Source organism: Geotrypetes seraphini, chromosome 8, assembly GCF_902459505.1.
Source record: "Geotrypetes seraphini chromosome 8, aGeoSer1.1, whole genome shotgun sequence".
Lineage (NCBI taxonomy): Eukaryota > Metazoa > Chordata > Amphibia > Gymnophiona > Dermophiidae > Geotrypetes > Geotrypetes seraphini.
In genome coordinates, this window is record NC_047091.1 from 67895428 (window position 1) to 67913777 (window position 18350).

Here is an 18350-nt window from a genome sequence, read left to right on the forward strand (position 1 = left end):
CACATTTTGACCAGTGTGAGTGTGATTGATCCCACAGAGGTTCCCTCTCCTTCTCTGCTAAATTTTCTATAAATCACAATATGGCAGGTCCGGATTTTTCAGAATGGCTCGATTAAAATCCTGTATTACAGTACAAGAACTATAAGATTTTCTCAAGTTCTTGGGAGATGGGGCGGAGTAATATTTACCCAATTATTTATACTGTGCATGCTTAATCTCCTCGCTACTGGTTCTAACAGGCTTCTCTATAGTGGAGTTGGAATTTCTCTTGGAACTTACTATCCTTGGATACGCTACCGCTGTTACTGTTATGGATAGGGGCCTGGTGGCTTGCAGTGAAGACACCAGGTGGCCCTTTGCACTGGGTTTGCATTTGTTCTGGGGATACCCAATCTGGGGAGTTGCATAGCATCTGGATTACCCTACATAAGATACCATCATTTGTTCTGCCTGGTTGGGTGTTGAGACCCTCTGCTTTTGCTGCTTCCATATATGCACCGACTCTTGCAAGAAGCATGTTAAGAGGTTCCACTTCTGACATGTTATAAGAAACTGGGTGGTTAGTAGTGTTGTCTCCTAACTTTTGCAACTCAGACCTCTGGCTGAATATCTGGGCGGTAATGGGGGTATGAAGGCAATATTGACTTGGGTGGTGGGGTGTAGTACAGAACCAGTTGTGGGGTGGGTTTTGAAACAGATGGGTGTTCAGGGTTGATTCATGTGGATTATGTTTGACTGTGACGGGGCGACTGTGATGGGCGATTATTGGATTGAGTATTGGTGGGGGTTCTCCTCTGACGGAGATGTGTTCTGATGTTTTGGGTTTATTTTTACTATGGTACATAGAGAGGATGTGCTGCTCAAATTGGTTGTGAAGGGGAGGGGCCCTTTGACCTTTTTGGTTAAAAGGGCAACATTTATGATGGCGATTTCTTATTTGAGAAATTTACCCTTTCGGAGTTGGAATATTCTAGATTACATCATCAATGGTTTGGGGAAATGCTCTCATCTAGTTTTTACGGGCGACAACAGGGAGTGGCTATATTGATTAAGAAGGGCTTGGCTTCAAAGTTTCACACGATGCACAGGGCCATCGGGGACCTCATGGGCCAAAAAATACTCTTTGGTAGGGTTTATGCAGGTATCTCCAAATACAACAGAGAGATCATACCCTCATGCAGTTGTCACATCCATGCATGTAAAAGTATGAACACAGCATAATGCCAGTTATATTATTCTTTTAGAAAGTTGCTGAAAACTTATTTATTTCATAAATTTGTTACTCGATAGATATTGTGAAATTCAATGTAATTGAATGATTTGTACTCAAATATTACAGTTGTACCACACGATGTGTAGGTTCGCTGTTTGTACAGTCCTCTTGATGTAAACCACTTAGAAACTAATGGTGTGGCGGTATACAAGAATAAAGTTATTATTACTGTTATCTTACATTACAGGTATAATTTTATGTAACATATATAACTATGTAGCATGTATTATTTTCTATGTACAATTCTATATAGCAATATGCTACTTATAACCCACCTAGAACTCCGATTTGCTAGGATTCAGCGGGATATGATTGCGAATAACATGCAGGTGTTGGGCACGTTCATAAAGCATGAATACAATGCAGACAGCTGTAGAGCAAATCATCAGATCTCTATGCAAGCACCACATAGATAGAAATAAAATGAATACAGCATGGACAACTGAAGACATCACTGTTAAATACAGTGTGAATAGAACACAGACAAAAACAGCTGAACAATGGGTCTCAGGAAAGGTATTTAAAAAAGGAGACTGGATGAATGCTGTCATAATAGAATATTTCATTTATGTAAAGGCAAGCATAAAAGAAACACAATGGAGGAAATTCTCTAGTTAACCTAAAGTAAGGTGCTGGAATACTGCACATTAAGCATGAATTTTATATCAGCAACTATGCATGGAGTTAAGATTGTAAGCTCTTTTGAGCAGGGACGGTCTCTTGCTGTGTACGCCTGGTAGCACTATGGAAATGGTATATATTGAAGAACTAAGGCCAGTACTGGGCAGACTCGCATGGTCTGTGTCCCGTTTATGGACATTCAGTTGAAGATGGGATGGAGAAGGCTTCAACGGCTAGGATGGTTTAGTTGGGCTGGAGTGAGCTTTGCCGGAGACTCCAGTAGATAGAACCTAAGCACTGTACCGGGCAGAGCTATGGGTTTCTGGCCCAGAAATGTCTAAGAAAAAGGACAATTTAAATTTAATCATTAATTTCTAGAAAGTGTATGGTTGGGTAGACTGGGTGGACCGTCATTTATTATGTTAATAGTAGTTAAAGAATACTAACTCAAATCCACAGTTACGCATCTAATTTTAGGTGCAAGCACTAACACCAGCTCAATGGCTTGTGTCCGTTAGTTAAGTGCGTTATCTGCTCAAATTCTGTAACCCATATATGTAATAAGTGCTAGATACCCCTGACCCACTCATACCCCTCCCAGGCCCGGGCCCCCCTTGCAGTTGCACGCTTTGGATTTTGGACACACAATTTGTAGAATACCAGTTAGGGGCAGTTACCCATGCAATTGCAAATGGTGTCAATTATAACTAATTATTGCTTAGCGCCAATGAGCAGCTAATTAAGTAATCTTGCTAAGAGTAAAATTACGCTTGCAAGATTATAGAAATAGGGGGAATCTGTTTTGACAAAGTTAAAAAAAAAAAAAAAAGTGAAAAAGACACCAAAAAAGATGCAACAAAGCAAAGAAATGCAGAGTTTATCCTGCATTTCCCTTTAAGCAGGGGGAGTGTACGTGTACAGCTTGGGATGCAAGCATATACAGTGAGCAGGACTTATTAATTGTTCCCACTACAGACTGGTTTTTCAGGTTGGGACGCAAGGGTCATGACAAAACCAAAGCACTGCAGGATGGGAGTTGGAAGATTGATGCTGGACCTTGTATCAAGCTGCTTTCACCATGCACACTACAACAATATAGCAACAGGAGAGAGAATGGGTGTGGCATTTTTACAGAGAAGAATAAAAAAGGAAAATGTAGGGCTTCTTTTACGAAGGTGCGTTAGGGCCTTAATGCGCGGCATAGCATGCGCTAAATTGCCGCGGGCGCTAGCCACTACCGCCTCCTTCTGAGCAGGCGGTAGATTTTCGGCTAGCGCATGCCATAGCGCGCGCTAATCCGGTGCGGACGATAAAACCCGCTCGCGCACCTTCGTAAAAGGAGCCCATAGGGTCAATGCAAATAGTGTGAGCAGATGGAATATATCTCTCAGCTGTCCCACGCCATTCCCTGAGCCCTTAAGTCCTAGAGGTGACAGGCTCTGTACTCCTGCCCCATCCCCCAAGCCCTCCATGTTTTAAGCATAAGGAGAGCAATCCTCTCACCTATCTACCGGTACTAAGCCCTCCAGTGATAGAGCTAAGGGATATCTGTCACTATAGCTCTCTGAGTATTTGCCCTCCGTGCCTTTTATTTATTAACATGTTACTGCCTGTTTATTTGAATACGACTTTTCAATTAGGTCTACAATTCTTCTAACCCTCCCGTGGAGTATATTCTGTTTTCTTAGTTTAGAGCCAACCGCTGATCACTCCCTTCTTCTGCCCCAGGGGAACTGGAATCCCTGCCCAGGCCTTGGTCTGCTGCATTGAATACTACTTGCGACACAGTTCCATACACATTTCCCTCATTTTCCTTTACACAGACGGACAGAATACACACAGGGATAGATGGACAGCAGCAGAGAAATTGACTCATCTATTCATCCCGTTGCTAGCGAATCCCTTCACTGTCTCACCTCCCTGTCCCAATCCCTCCTACTCGGACAGATGAAGAGTAGTAAAACCCCTGCAAATCTGTCCTTTCTACTCACCAGTTCTCCTCCCTTATTAAACTTTCATTTCCTAATGTGCTCCATTTGGTCCTCAGCTCAGTCTATTACACCTTTTCTACAGTAAAATCAGGACAGAAGAGTATACTGTACACACAAACTCTCTCTCTACATCCAAATATGGCACACACACAAGAATCTTCCTCCCACCCCAAACGAGTCCCTCTGTTAATCTCTAGCAGAGAGAAACTGTAAAAACGTTATCCCAAACCTTAAGTCAGAGAACATGGGATAACCAGGAAAAAGAAGAAAGACTGGCAGTGGGGTTGACATGCTCCAAAAATCAGGGCTAGAGTCATGACATATGGGTGGAATTAGCTTGCTCCTCTTCCCTCTTCTAACCTCCCTGCTCCTCTATGCCTTTTCTTGCATCATTCAGCTAGCTGTTCCCAAGCACCTTGCTAACCCCTTTTGTTCCCTAGGAAGAAACGGAAAATAAACTTAAAATCCTACCTCACGGTGATTTAGCACTCCAAGAAAGGCCGATTCTCTGTGGTGGGGCTTCAGACTCAGCCCAAAAATGCAGGCAAAGGATTTTGTTTGTGACCAGGAAGGACTCAGGGCTGGAATCCGCCTTTCTGGGCAAAGGGCCAACCTCCTGCCTCTCCGTCACTGTACATGGACACGCCTCAGTTATGAAAAGCACACGAAGTGCTGATATGGTGAGGGAGACAGCAGATGCCTCCAACTCAAACCATCCAAATGTCTTTCATGGCTCAGCTAGAAATTTCTATTTAATGTTAACTGCAGATACAAGAACTCAGAGGACAATCAGCAGTCAGATGGGAGAATTCCTGGGATTTTGCCACTATATAATCTTTCAGGCTGATTTTCTTTAATTTATGCATTTTTAAATCAGAACTAGAAAGTACATCATTTACATTTTATCAGTTTTAGTCTGACATATGTGATGCCTTACAATGCCCAAGAATCCCTGCCAGTTGCAGGCTCTATGATGCCACACAGTGCTTGTGATTCCCTGCCATTCACAAGATCTGCGATGTCACACTGTCCCTAGTATTCCCTGACAGTTGTAGGCTTTGTGATGCCACATTGTGCCAAGAGGTTCCTTGTCAATCACAGGCTCTGTGATAACACTATCTCCAGGTCTGGCACAGGCAACTGTCTCTAGCACCAAATCTTGAGAGGTACCACAGTGCCAGTACTAAGCCTTGATCCAAGCCTCTAGTCATAATCCCTCAGCAGCAACTCCTCTCTCCTGAAATAATTTTAGTACAGTATAGGGCCTGCCTGCAGTTCAGCAGTCATTCCCGGCAGCATCCTGCTCCTAGCAAAGCTTTTAATGACAGGAATTGAAAAGGTGAACTCTGGGCTCCACAGAGCTTATCGGCCCTGTGTAAAAATTACTCTAGGGGTTTCTGCTAAGAAGCCAGGGGATCTTCAGTATAGTAAATGGAATCACAATGGAGATTAATAAAATAACAGAAGAAAAGATGATCCAGGCAGGTAAGATTGGGTGTAGAGTGGAAAAACAAAAGGTAGGATACCCAAGTCTATTCGCAGTTGGTTCTGAGTGTGGAGTGGAGAAGTACAAGTATCCTAACGGCTAGAACAGTGGGATGTGAGCTAGGGAAGCCTGGGTTGAAATCTCACTTCTGCTACTTGAGATCTTGGGTGTTATTTAACCCTCCTTTCCCTCAGGGACAAACTTAGATTGTAAATCCTCCTGGGACAGGGAAATATCTACTCACCTTGAGTTGCTATTGTAAAGGGCTCAGCAAATCATCCCAAATCTCTCAATATAAATCTGGTCCTAACTAATCCCAGGATCCCCTGTATCTCACAGGCTCTGTGATGCCCCACCATGGTCAGGATTCACTGCCATTCACAGGTTCTGTGCTACCACAGTGCTATTCGCAGCTGTCAAGTTGTGCATAGCTCACATTATTCCTGCAATTCTTCTGCTGTTCACAGGCCTTGTAATACCACTGTCCCCAGAATGCCTTCGTTTATTAGAACTACATGCATTATAAAGTATAAACACACAGGACAATGAAGCAAGATGGGAGATTCGTAAGCAACCAGAAGCCAACCTCTTTGCTTTTTATTATTTTCTCTGTACAGTACTCTAATTTTAATGGCCTCGGGTTTTGTTCTCGTTTGCTGGACCTGAGCTACTACATTTAGCAAAATATGTAGAACCACGGTCATGCCAAGAAAGTTCTCTCTTTAGCATACTCTACAACTTTTAAATGCACTGGGTGCGGCTGCAGTGAAAGACACACCTTTTTTAATGCAGCAAAGCAAAAAGGCAACAACAACAAAAAAAAAATTCTATTTGAGCATAAAAAAACTGAACCAGAAGTACAGTGGAAAAAAAGGAAGTACCAGCGATAAAATAGAATTATTTGTCTGGAAGTGTAGCTTTATCCTGAAATTTGTTTTGGACCCTCGGGGTATCCATAAGCACCTTACCTTCTCCTCAGATGGAATCCTTTTGCTTCCTAGACGCCGATGTTCTTAGGTTTGACTAGGGCGAAGGGAACGACAGCTCGGGGGCTCCAGCTGGCCCTGTCTCACTTGTTTGTAAAAGGTTTTCGTGCGCTGTTACTGCCCCGCCTGCTTTCAGCCTCTCCCAAACTGCAGGCTCTGCGGTGGGCTGGGCGGAGAGAGTGCAAGTCCTTGCTTTAAAGGGCCAGCATCACATATTCCGCTGCTCCAGTGCTCAGGATCTTCAATTGTTCCCCCCCCCCTGCCCTCGGGGCTGGATTAAAGAATAAAAACCAAATCGGCATAAGTCTCGGGGCCAACGAATTCAGGGGGACCCAGTGCACGGTTCCAATGACATTACATCATCTACTGTATATAGCAACACCCATACACAAATTTAGAGAAGTGAAAGCATTTATTATTTACAATTCAAAAGCACCTGTAGTTTTTCCAATGACATTCCCTATGTGTGGGCAGAGCGTTGTCGTGAAGAATGAGTGGCCCAGCCAAGAGCAACTGAGGTCTGGTTTTGTGTATTTTCTGTGATTTTTTTTGCACAAAAATCACAATAATACACTGTTCTGACACTTCTTCCATGTGGAACATTGTCTGTGATGATGATGTCTTCATGATCATAAGCAAAAATCGTCAGTTTGACTTTTGATTGAGCTCGCCAAAAATTTTTTGGTGGTGAGGAAGATGGAGCTCTCCATTCATCACTGAAAAACTACACAAATACAGCTGGGAGGTGTTACCTCATGCTCCTTACAGTCCAGACATGAATCCACCAGACTTCGACCTTTTTCCAAAGTTGAAACAACCTATGCGTGGACATCATTTTGCATCTCTGGAAGAGCTTTCTTCCGCTGGTACTCAAGCCATTTGGCAACTGAACAAAAACAGTGTCTTGGATAGAATAATGAAGCTTCCCGGACGTTGGGACTCGGTCACTGCAAAGCAGGGAGACTATATTGATGGATTGTAAAGAAATACTTGAAAAAAAACAAACAAACAAACCAAAAAAAACATGTAAATTAAAAAAAAAAAAAAAAAAATAGTGTGCATTATTGAGAACTGGGCTTGTTGGATACTTGGCGCACCCTCCATCTGGAGGAATTAGATTTCTCCTTTTATTCCCATCCTCATGCTGTACACTCTCACATTTACTACTTACTTGTTTCAGACATGTTGTTCCCTAAACTTGCTACATCCACATGGTAGCGCCAGTTTTGTTGGATCATGCTCTTTTGGGTATTACTTTATAATTCACCCAGTCTCTTGTTGGTCGTGTTTGGAGAATGTTTTCTCCAGCTGTATTTAGACAAAAACTTTCACACTTATTTCCAGAAAAAGTGGGAGGAGTACATGCAGACCAATTCTGTGGACGACATGGACCTGGTCACATATTGGGAAGCAGTGGCTTTGAAAGAGACGAGAAAAAGAGCTTCTCTCTTTGACTCAGGAACTGCAACGTTTGCGTGTGATTCATATTTCCCAATTAAACTTGGCCATTAAAGCTACTTTGGTGCGTCTTCGGACCCAAATTAATGCTCTATTAACCCATAGAGCTTCACGAAATATATACTTTTATAAATATAAACTCATATGTACTCTTCGGGGGTTTGCGGAGGTCCGAGGTCTCGGTTGGTGACTCCGAACTCAAGACCCTGGCGTATGCGGATGACATGTTTTTAATTCTTACCCGTCCTGAAGATTCTCTCCCGGCCGCTCTGGATCTTATTTCTGAATTTGGTTTCTATTCCAGGCTGTCTCTCAACTTAGATAAATCCTTGGCCTTACCTTTTCCACCAGATTTACGAACATCGTGGAGGGGTGTTTTCCCTCTTCGTTGGGCTGATTCTGCTTTGCGGTATTTGGGGGTTAATATTCCGCTAGACTTATCTAGCTTATACCGGCTGAATGTAACCCCGTTGTTTCAGGCATTACAGAATAGGTTGCACCTTTTGGGAGACTCTTCCTTTCTCACTTTTGGGTCGCGTACACCTGTATAACATGATTCTGGTCCCCTGTTGTCTTTATGTTTTTCAGGTCCTTCCCCTTTATTTGACATTTCGTGACGAGCGCCGATTGGAACGACTGGTCCAGAAATTTCTTTGGGCCGGTAAGAGACCTCGTTTGACTTATAAACGGGCGGCGACTCCCTGGTACAGAGGTGGCTTGGGCTTATTGAATCTCCGCTATTTGACGATTGGTTGTGGAATGAGGCATATTAATGACCTCTTTAGGGGTACTTCAGCGTTTACTAACTCATCTCTGGAACTTTCCTGCTTTTCTTCTACTCATTTTAGTGCCTATCTTCATTCTATCCCTTCTCTTGAACCTGAGTCTCTTTTTTTGAAAGCCTTACATCGACCCTTGCGGAAGGTTTGGCGTTGGGTCTGTAAATTTCACACTCTTTCTCCTTCTGTCTCTCCCTTCCTGCCTATTCGTTTTAATGGTTCTTTCTTACCTGGGATTGATGGGCCGAGTTTTGCTCGGTGGGAAACAAAGGGCATTCAATATCTATTTCACTTGGTTACTGATGAAGGCACCCCTAAATCTTTTGCTCAGTTGTGGGCAGAATTTGATCTCCCTACTACTGACTTTTTGCTTACATTTAAATCCATCATTACATCTCTTCCTTACCTTCTAGCTCCTTGCAGGCCGCCTGTCATGAGACTTTGTCTACGGCCTTTACCCTTGGTTCTCAATAACCAGTCCCCCTCAAGTTTCATCATCGCCACTTGAAGGATGAATGCCCTTTGTTTGACCACTCTCGGCTGCGAGATGCTTGGTCAGGTGATCTTGCCGTTGATTTACCTTCTGATATCCTCCTTCAGGCTGTCCGTTGACTGCCTGCTTTTCGTAAATACACTACCTTTTGGGAGCAGCATTTTAAATTGATATTTCGTTTATATGTTTCTCCTAAAAGGGCATATTTGGCTCATTTCCGTCTCCATGCAGCTTGTCTTCGCTGTCAGGCTCCGGAAGCTAGCTTGGGCCACATGTTTTGGACTTGTCCTCAGGTACAACTTTTTTGGACTGCTATATTTGCTTTCGTGGAGAATCTTTAGCATGTCACTATTCGCAGTTCCCCTTTGATTTTGTTTGGGACTATTCCTCGCTACTTTCCACGCTCCAAGGGAGTTGCAGCTTTCCTCAAGTGGTCTTCTGATTGCTTTGAAATGCATCCTGCTGAAATGGCTTGAAGCTGAGACTCCAGACTATTCCCTTTGGAGGAGTCGCATGATTTTCTCTTGATGTGGGAGCGCCGGGATGTGTCCGATTTGTTATCTCGCCAGGGCCGTCTTTTCCAGACTACTTGGGAACCTTTCTGGACTACTTTGACCCCTCTGGCTCGTAGCCGGATACTTAATTGAGTTTTGTTTGTACTTATCCTTTTGTTCCTTTCATGTATAACTCGCTATTTTGATTCTTTGTTCTTTTGTGTTTGGAAGGAGGACCCAGGGATGGGAATGGGGGGTGTGTTTTGGTTGGGGTTTGGGGGGGGGGAGATTCTTTTGGGGGATATTTCAAACTTTTGAGCTGGTTTTGTACTTCTTGTGCTATTCTGTTGTTTTCTTGATTGCTCAATAAAATATATTTGACCATAAATATAAACTCATAGGTGGGGGGATAAAACTGGTCAACTACTCTGGTGTGTCCCCCAAATGCTAAATACATTATTACGTCCATTAAAGATAAATCCAGATGGGTGCATCCCGAAAACTAAGAGGCACTGCAGAATATCGTAGACCCTGGACTCTTGTTGCTCTCGACTTGCTGGAGTCCTAACCAAGCCAGAGGTAGGCAAAGGAGGATTAACAAGTGTCTGATGAAAGTAGAGTCCACTCCTGACAAAACAGTAGATGACAGCCTGTGAGGAAGTGACATTGGCACTTTCTTCTTTTGTGTGTGTGGTGTGCCTGGAATCAGAACCGTGGTAACGGAGGCGTAGCCCTGGGAATGTCTCTAGGAGGAAAAACCTAAATATCCTTGATGACACCTGCGGGAGGAACGAAAAGAACTACGATCCCCTCTGGCCATCCAGCGAAACTGGTTCACAGGGAGCAATGTAGGGTGGCATTCACCACACCTGAGTAGAGGTCATCTTGACCTTGAAAGAACGGCCACTGAAGGAGATCCTCAGGGCAGTGACAGATCCAGAGTTCAGCGCTCAGACTCTGCACCAGCAGAACATGTACTAAGACTCAAATGAGATCATAAAGGTCGCCCAGCACCACAGCCACACCAATCCACACCAGTGGAGAATAGGTATGCACCAAAAAGGATGCATTGTGCAGGCCGGAATGACACGAATGTGCCATAAATGTAGTGGCTGCCATTCGGCTACCTCAGAATGCTAGAATATTTTTTTTTATCATAACAGCCTCCTGCAATCCTGAGAGTCCTGAAACTTCATCCCCTGTTATTAGGGAGGCTGTGCGCTGGAAAACTTGCATGGCAGAATCCACCTCAGGCTGTTCAAACCTGCCAAAAAGCAGGATTCAGGTGATAAAGCGAAGACATAGCTTTTTCTGATTTGCTAAAGCTGCCTGTGGATAACATTGTTCTGAAACCAGACCCAGGAACTGTGGACGGAATGGAAAAGGCACAGAATAGTCCAGGACCAGAGCCTGGAAAGTGGAAAATCCAAATGGAGCTCTTTCAGAGCATCAGCCGTAAAGAGGCAGACAGAAGCCCGCTGAAAATTTGAAGGATCAGCACCTCTAAATCCGGACGCTCAAGGAGGCTTAGACCAGTCTCAGCAAAGGCATCAGCTGGATACAAATTAAATACAGTGGCAGGAGACAGAATAAATATAAAATCTGCATGGCAACTACTGCAATCAAAATCTGGAATGGCCAGACAAGAGCTCCTAAAAGGAAGCTTCACCACAGACACCATAGACTGAAAAAGCCCAGATACGCTGGCTGCATCAAATGAACGGGGTCTGAGGATACGACATTCAGAGGAGCCGAATAAAATCCAATTAGAAGGCACACTCCAAAACCATGGAAGGGCACTGTTGAGGTACATGTGGTGCGTCAAGAGTCCCCAGGCTCAAAACGCAGGCAATGGCCCCTGGACGAAATTTTATTCAAAAGGCATGGACCCAGGCTGGCTCCCCAAAGGACACAGAGACGCACTACAGCACGCGGTTCAAAATTGCTGACGTGGCACCCATCTGGTGCAATAAATGATCACATTCAATAGATTAGGGGCTGGGGAGTCCATCCCAATCGAATCGGTCCAGAGGAAGGCTACTGAAATGGTATGTGGTCTTCATCATAAGGCGTATGGGGAAAGACTTAAAGATCTCAATCTGTCTACTTTGGAGGAAAGGTGGGAGAAGGGAGATATGATAGAGTAGTTTAAATACCTATGTAATGTAAATGCACAAGTCGAGTCTCTTTCATTTGAAAGGAAACTCTGCAATGAGAGGGTATAGGATGAAATTAAGAGGTGATAGGCTTTGGCATAATCTAAGGAAATACTTTTTTACAGAAAGGGTGGTAGATGCATGGAACAGTCTCCCAGAAGAGTTGGTGGAGACAGAGACTGTGTCTGAACTCAAAAGGGCCTGGGGTGGGCACATGGGATCTCTCGGAGAGAGAAAGAGATAATGGTTACTACGGATGAGCAGAATAGATTTGGCCTTTATCTGCCATTATGTTTCTATGAAGCAGAAGTTTGTTCCTCATTTGTAGAAAATCTGATGCAATGGTTTTGCTGGGGATGAAGAAGTTTGCCAATACATTCTGCTGCCCCACTAGATCAACTACCCTGAGAAGTATGCCATGAGCAGTCACCTAAGTCCTAATCTGGATTGCTTCCATGCAAAGGAAGCAAGAGCTTGTGCCTCCTTGTTTGTTCAATGTTAATCTTTGGCGCTATTTAAACACACTTAAATGAAGAACCAGTAAATAACTGTGTATCCCAAAAATGTTAGAACTAATCTAACATTTATGCAGTACTTCATTCATTCCTTGTTTGTTCAGACAGAACATGGAAACTTGATTACCTGTATGAACAAGGACTACTTGGTGGAGGAGTAAGTCTTGGGAAAGTTGAGTGTGTTGCCTATTGCTTATAGAGACATCTACTGTTGGTTTGGTTCTCTCTCCCCCATCCATAACTTTAGGTTTTTATATCTTGGGGGGAGGGGTGGTTGGGATTTGAGTGGTTTGGGGTTGGAACTTTGGAGATGATTATTGTTGTTGGGGATTGTTTATTGGGGGCATGGATAGGGGTGTAGAAGGGGGGGTTAAGGTGTTTGTTATAAAGTACTACCCTGAAATTCACGGGGGTTCCGTTCCAGGAGCACCCATGAATTTCAAAAACCCGCGAATGCAGTTTAGGAGTGGATCGGAGGCAGGAGAGGGCTGCAGGTGCAGCGGCAGGTGCTGAAAATCGGGTGCAGGATCGTTCTTAGTATTTTCTGACCATCTCTTCCAGGAACTAAAATCAGGCTACACCAATCAGGAGCTGCTTTGACACGCTATCTGGCGCATCAAAGCAGCTCCTGATTGGTGTAGCCTGACTTTAGTTCCTGGAGGAGGCGGTCAGAAAATACCGCAAACGACTGAGTCCGCAATTCGCGGGGACATACTGTATACTAATGATATTGCATCCTTGGGTTTCTTTGTTATTTTTAGCAAGGGTCCTGTATGATATCCTGTCTGCTTTTCTAACATTTGCTTAGTCAATGTATTGATCTGGCATTGTTTTCTACTTATTGCCTTGCTTTTGTATTTGCTTGTCTCCAGGAGCAGTTTTCAATAAAAAAAATTGTTGAATTAGAGATAAGGTTGTCATAGTATCTGTATGTTTTCGATCTTATCTGCAATCTCTTCAATTTTTTCTCCAAATAGATCACCTCCCTTACAAGGCACATTGGAAAGGCAATCTTGAAGTTTCCAGATCAAAACTCAAAGCCAGACTAAACGGTTAATCGCAATTGTTACTGCAGATGTTCTGGAAGAAATATCAAAGGCATTGAAAGCTGCTCTAACCATGAACTTCCAAGTAGGGAACAAGTTCTTAGATAATCGTTGAAATTGTTTTAAATTGTCTTGGGAGAGAAGTTCCTCCAATTCTGACAATTAGTTTAGCAAAGATTTGAAGCAAATGTACAGTTCAAGACCACTAGACATCTCATACGCATAAAATTGGTAGTACATAATTTAGTTAAGGACAGATATTGGAAAATGCACATGCCAAAAAAAATCCAGTGTTCTGGCTTCTCTGCTTGGAGGCGCAGAAGTATAAGAACAGGAGCTGCATGATCGTTTAAGGGCAGGTTCCACAATTAACAAGTAGTGTTGAAGTTAAGTTCTGTCAAATCCTGGACAAGTTTGAATACTTCACATTGTATCTATTTAAGAACTAGGAGACTCCCTTTTCAGTCCAAGTTGCTCCTAGAAAAATAAAGTAAGGATACTTTAATACATTCATTTGGTGGTATTTCAAAATCAATAAATTCAGATTGATTGTTTCCATATTGCTGGGAAGAGCCTGTCCTATCTGGCTTATAAAGCCAACTGAAAGATATACTTTCTGGTGGAGATGTATGCCATTGAGGAGGAGAAGGGGGAGGTCAGAAGGTATACCCTAAGATTCTTCTGCTGGTACTCTGGCTAGTCTTCTGAGCAGTTGGAGATATCCAAGTCAGACTGTTCAAAGTACTCCCTACTAGGGGGAGAGGCGTGTTGACTGTGCATAAAGGTACATCGAAGTGTGGGTCGATTCTTTGAGGCAGGTGATAACTCTTCCAACATGGAGAGGAAAACGACCAATGCCAAATCAAAGGGCTCAATAGCCCAGGAAGCTTGCATGAAAAGTATCCTGAAAATGAGCGATGCTCCCAAGTAGGAAAAGAGGCTCAAGGTGGCCCAAAGGTCAAAAACCAAAAAGTGATAAATTGAAACCAAAGTCAGGAGAAATACTGGAACATGATAAAAACAAAGAATTATGATAAAACTAAAAAATATGACAGGAAGGCACAAAATAGTTGAAAGAAAAGGTTAGACATGCTGAAGAGAAAACTGAAGATACAACTTCAGCTCTACGGAAAACTAAAAGCTGATGGTTCCATGAGCTGACATCAGGTGGGAAGGAACTGGCATGAATGCTGTATGGACTCACTCAAGATTTAAAGTGACAGTGCACTTGGTAGTGTCCATACCAGGTTCCATGGATGACATCACCAACATCTGAGAATACCTACTTGTCCTTGGAGAAGCCAAAATTGTCACATTTTTTATTTCTTCACAGATGAAGCCCTATGACCAATAGAGGCACAATAGTCTTTCCACGCTTATGCAAAAGCGACCTTGGCAAATAAAAGATGGGCACTAAAATGGTCTTTGGCTTCATAATCTAGAACCCTAAGACTGATCATGGGATCCAAAAGACCCCAAGTTTGGATATGATCCCAAACTGCCTGCCAAAATGAGATTTTCTTCCCCCCAAAAAGTGTCCCATGCTCCATAGCTGCAGCCTTCTGTTTTCTAGCATGGTACCAATAGGTCTGTCACTAGGTAACTATAGAACAAGTGTGTGTATATATCTATATACCTGTGTCCAGAGTTCTGGCTCTAATGATGTTCCCCCATGCCTTTTCATGAGCCCTCATTTGCATTACTACTGGGTTTGATAGTGCCACATAAATACATGAGAGAAGGTTTTTGGGGAGATTACTGTTTAAACAGAATATTCTCTTTAGCTGTAGAAATTCTAGTTAGGCATTTTCCCCAGAACAAATCTCAAAACCTGGCAGTACTGTATTGATAGAAGTGTAATTTGTGCCCCTTCAACTCTTGTATTTGCTGCATTGTTAGAAAAAGTACCCTGAATGAGAAGGTCTCTATATTTAGACACCAAGATCTTCTAATTGTAACCAAAGAGGTCTCAAATATTTTGTAGAAGAGAGTGGTATCTCAACTGTAGAGATGTAGGTCTCCAGTAGTACCAAATTGCCCTTTTATGAAATCCCGTTGTTAAGAGGTAGTAAGAAAGTGAGTTTTAGTGCCTATGACAGTGACTCCTGTCAAAAATTCAGAGAATGGGGGCAAGAAGAATTTTATCTTCTGTAGCCAATGCTTCACCCCATCTTAATCATAGTGATCCTACATTCCTTTAAGTTGCCACACAGTAGTATTTCTCAAATTAGGAAGACCCATATCATCTTCCTCCTTCGCTAAAGCGAGTCTAGCCATACTGATCTTTGGTCTATCCCCTTTGTCCCTCTCTGTATTAACCCACTCAGTACTGCCTTTTCAGTATCCCATATTATGTGCAACAGGGTCTCCCCATTATTGTATTCTAGGAAATGTTTCCACTGATGGTTGTAACAATACTTGAATATTTGCTCTCTACCTTTTATCACCTCACATCTTCCTATCTTCAGTCCAATAACCATATAGCACTGTGTGATCTGAGTAAGGGGTATACCATCACTTTGTTCCAAGTCCCCAACTTCTTCAAGAAGCCTATCCTAAAGCATCATTAGGTGCCAAATGCAAGGTATAGTCCCTGCAATATCCTTTATGTTCCCTCCATATATCAGCAAGATCTGTTTTAATGCTGTCCTCAGCTTCTTACTCTCTAGCATTTTCTCCCATTTGTTGAGTGTGGATGAGTCCAACTGGCCATGTATTAAGCACCCCAGCACTCAGGAAGTGCCACCTCTAATATAGATCCAAAATAAGTACCCTTGACTCCTGAAGGTGGGGCATAAAGGTTCACAAACATAAGCTCAAAATCATCCTATTTGATCCTCAACCACAAATTATATGCTCTTCTTTGCCGTGTTTCTTATTGTAGTTAGTGTAGTGGCCTGGGAACCAGATTTTATTCCCACTGCAGCTCCTTGTAATTCTGAGTAAGTCACTTAGCCCTCCATTGCCCCAGATACGAAATAAGTACCTTTTTATATATAAATTGCTTTGATTGTAGCCACAGAAAGGTGGTATATCAAGTCCCATCCCCTGTCCCTTCAGCACAAAAAGTAATGTGTTGAGTTAGGGTAGCTACCCCTTTAAATTTAGAACCCCCTGAATAAGACTTCACCCCATCCCTCTATTTTAATTTCCTGCCTCAACAGATGTGAGTTAGGTTTCTTGCAACATGGCAATTTCTATTTTTTTCCTATTTCAGGATCTATTATTTAATGGGATTATTAGAAGGCTACTCTGAATTGACAGGAATCACACCCGTCAGTCACATATTTCTGTAGAGAGGTCCCCAACTCTCAGTACTTCTGCCATTCTGTGCCAACAGCATTCTGCCCAAATATCCAGTCAGCCCAAATACAGATTGCTGGCATCCAATTTCCTTCGTGCTTCCAATTTACCCCACCCCTTCTTCTTCCACTATCCATCCTTTACTCATACCCTCATTCTATTCCCCTTCCCCTCACCTCCCATTTACATACTCTCCACTCACCCCCATCTTCTGAGAATCCTTTTCCAGACCTAATTTCACCCTTCCCCTCCTCCCCCCATTAATTCTCAACCTATTCATGGAAAACTCACATTAATATTTTAACAGCTGCAATCATAATGAAACAATTCAGGAATTGTTCATGAGGTATAGTGCAGAGTGTGTCCGATAGTGCTATAGAAATAAGTAGTAATAGTAGAGGTACTTTGTCACATGCCTTTTGAAAATCCAGATACACAATATTGACCTCACCTTTATCCACCCCTTCAAAGAAATGTAGTAGACTGGTGAAGCAAGATTTCCCTTGCCTAAATCCATGTTGGCTTTGTTTCCATCATGTATATGCTCCAATTTGTCCAACACAGATGTCAGGCTCACCAGTCTATAATTTCCCAGATCATCTTTGGAACCCTTTTCAAAAATTGGTATTACGTTGGCCGCCCCTCCAATCTTCCAGTTCCATGCTGGATTTTAAAGATAAGTTAAATTACCAACAGCATCTCTAAACGTCATTTTTAAATTCTATCAGTATTCTGTAATGTATGCCATCTGGTACAGATGATTTGCTACTTTTCAATTTGTCATATTGCCCTGTTTCATCTTCTAGGTTTACACAGATTTGTTTCAGTTTCTTTGACTCATCAGCACTGAATACCATTGGTATCTCCCCAGCAAAACAACAAAAATATTGTGAAACAGAAGATCAGATGTACCAGTTTGTAGTTTAATAAGTGTCCAAATAACAAAAACAATAATCTTAAAAACAATCTACAAAGGGTGTATACAGTCACAAGGTGACCTACAAGATAAAAACCAAATAATGTGGGTCATGTGTGACCGTACACCCTTTCTGGATTGTCTCCTTTTTTTTCTATGAAGGTGAGGAACATTTCAGCATGTACCTGTGCCTGTTATATTGTCACTTGTAGTTGAATGTTGGATGGAATTTCAATCGGTCTCCAGCACACAATTGAAAACAATTTATTTATTTAGCCCATTCTCCCAAAGGAGCCCAGAACAGGTCACAAGAGTACATTCACGGTACAAGCAGGACAAACTTTAGGTGGACATAGGGGGTTTAAATTTCAGCATTTACAGTATGGTCATAACATACAGACTTGAAAATACAGAGTTAGTAGACATAGGGTGGTATGAATTGCAGCATTTTCCGTATAGATGTAGCCTAACAGAGGTAAAATAGCTTTTGCTTTGTAGGTGTGTGCATCATTGAAGTATGGCAATTTTTGATCCGGTGGGTATCACAGATAAGTTTTACTGGGAATGAGGTTGGTTTTTAGAATATAGTACAATTTGATTTTGTTTGGCGTGATTTGTAAGTTTGGTAGTAGTTCCAAGTTAAGCTTGCGGTGGCATACAAGTTTTAGAGAGAATCTGTTTAGTATATTAGGCAGTGCTTTCGAGATCCATCAGTCAGGGGTGCAGACGCAGGTCATTAAGGAGCTAGGTTTGTAAAGAGGAAGGTTTTCACGGCTTTCCTGAAGTTCCATAGACTAATGATCTAATAGATGGGGGTGCCATAGTCTGGGTAT

The 18350-nt window shown here is 42.6% G+C and overlaps 1 protein-coding gene across 2 annotated transcripts in view; it reads right to left on the reverse strand.

Annotated features, from left to right (window-relative positions):
* CAPN1 (calpain 1) overlaps positions 1-6523 on the reverse strand; it is a 171244-nt gene extending 164721 nt beyond the window's left edge. Inside the window, exon 1 of one of the 2 annotated variants that reach the window (XM_033954078.1) lies at positions 6340-6523. The gene's annotated coding sequence lies outside the window, so the exon portion shown is untranslated. Of the gene's footprint in view, positions 1-4356; positions 4479-6339 lie in introns of those variants that run through there. The other variant, XM_033954079.1, reaches the window with a different exon arrangement.
* Positions 6524-18350: the final 11827 nt, after the last annotated feature.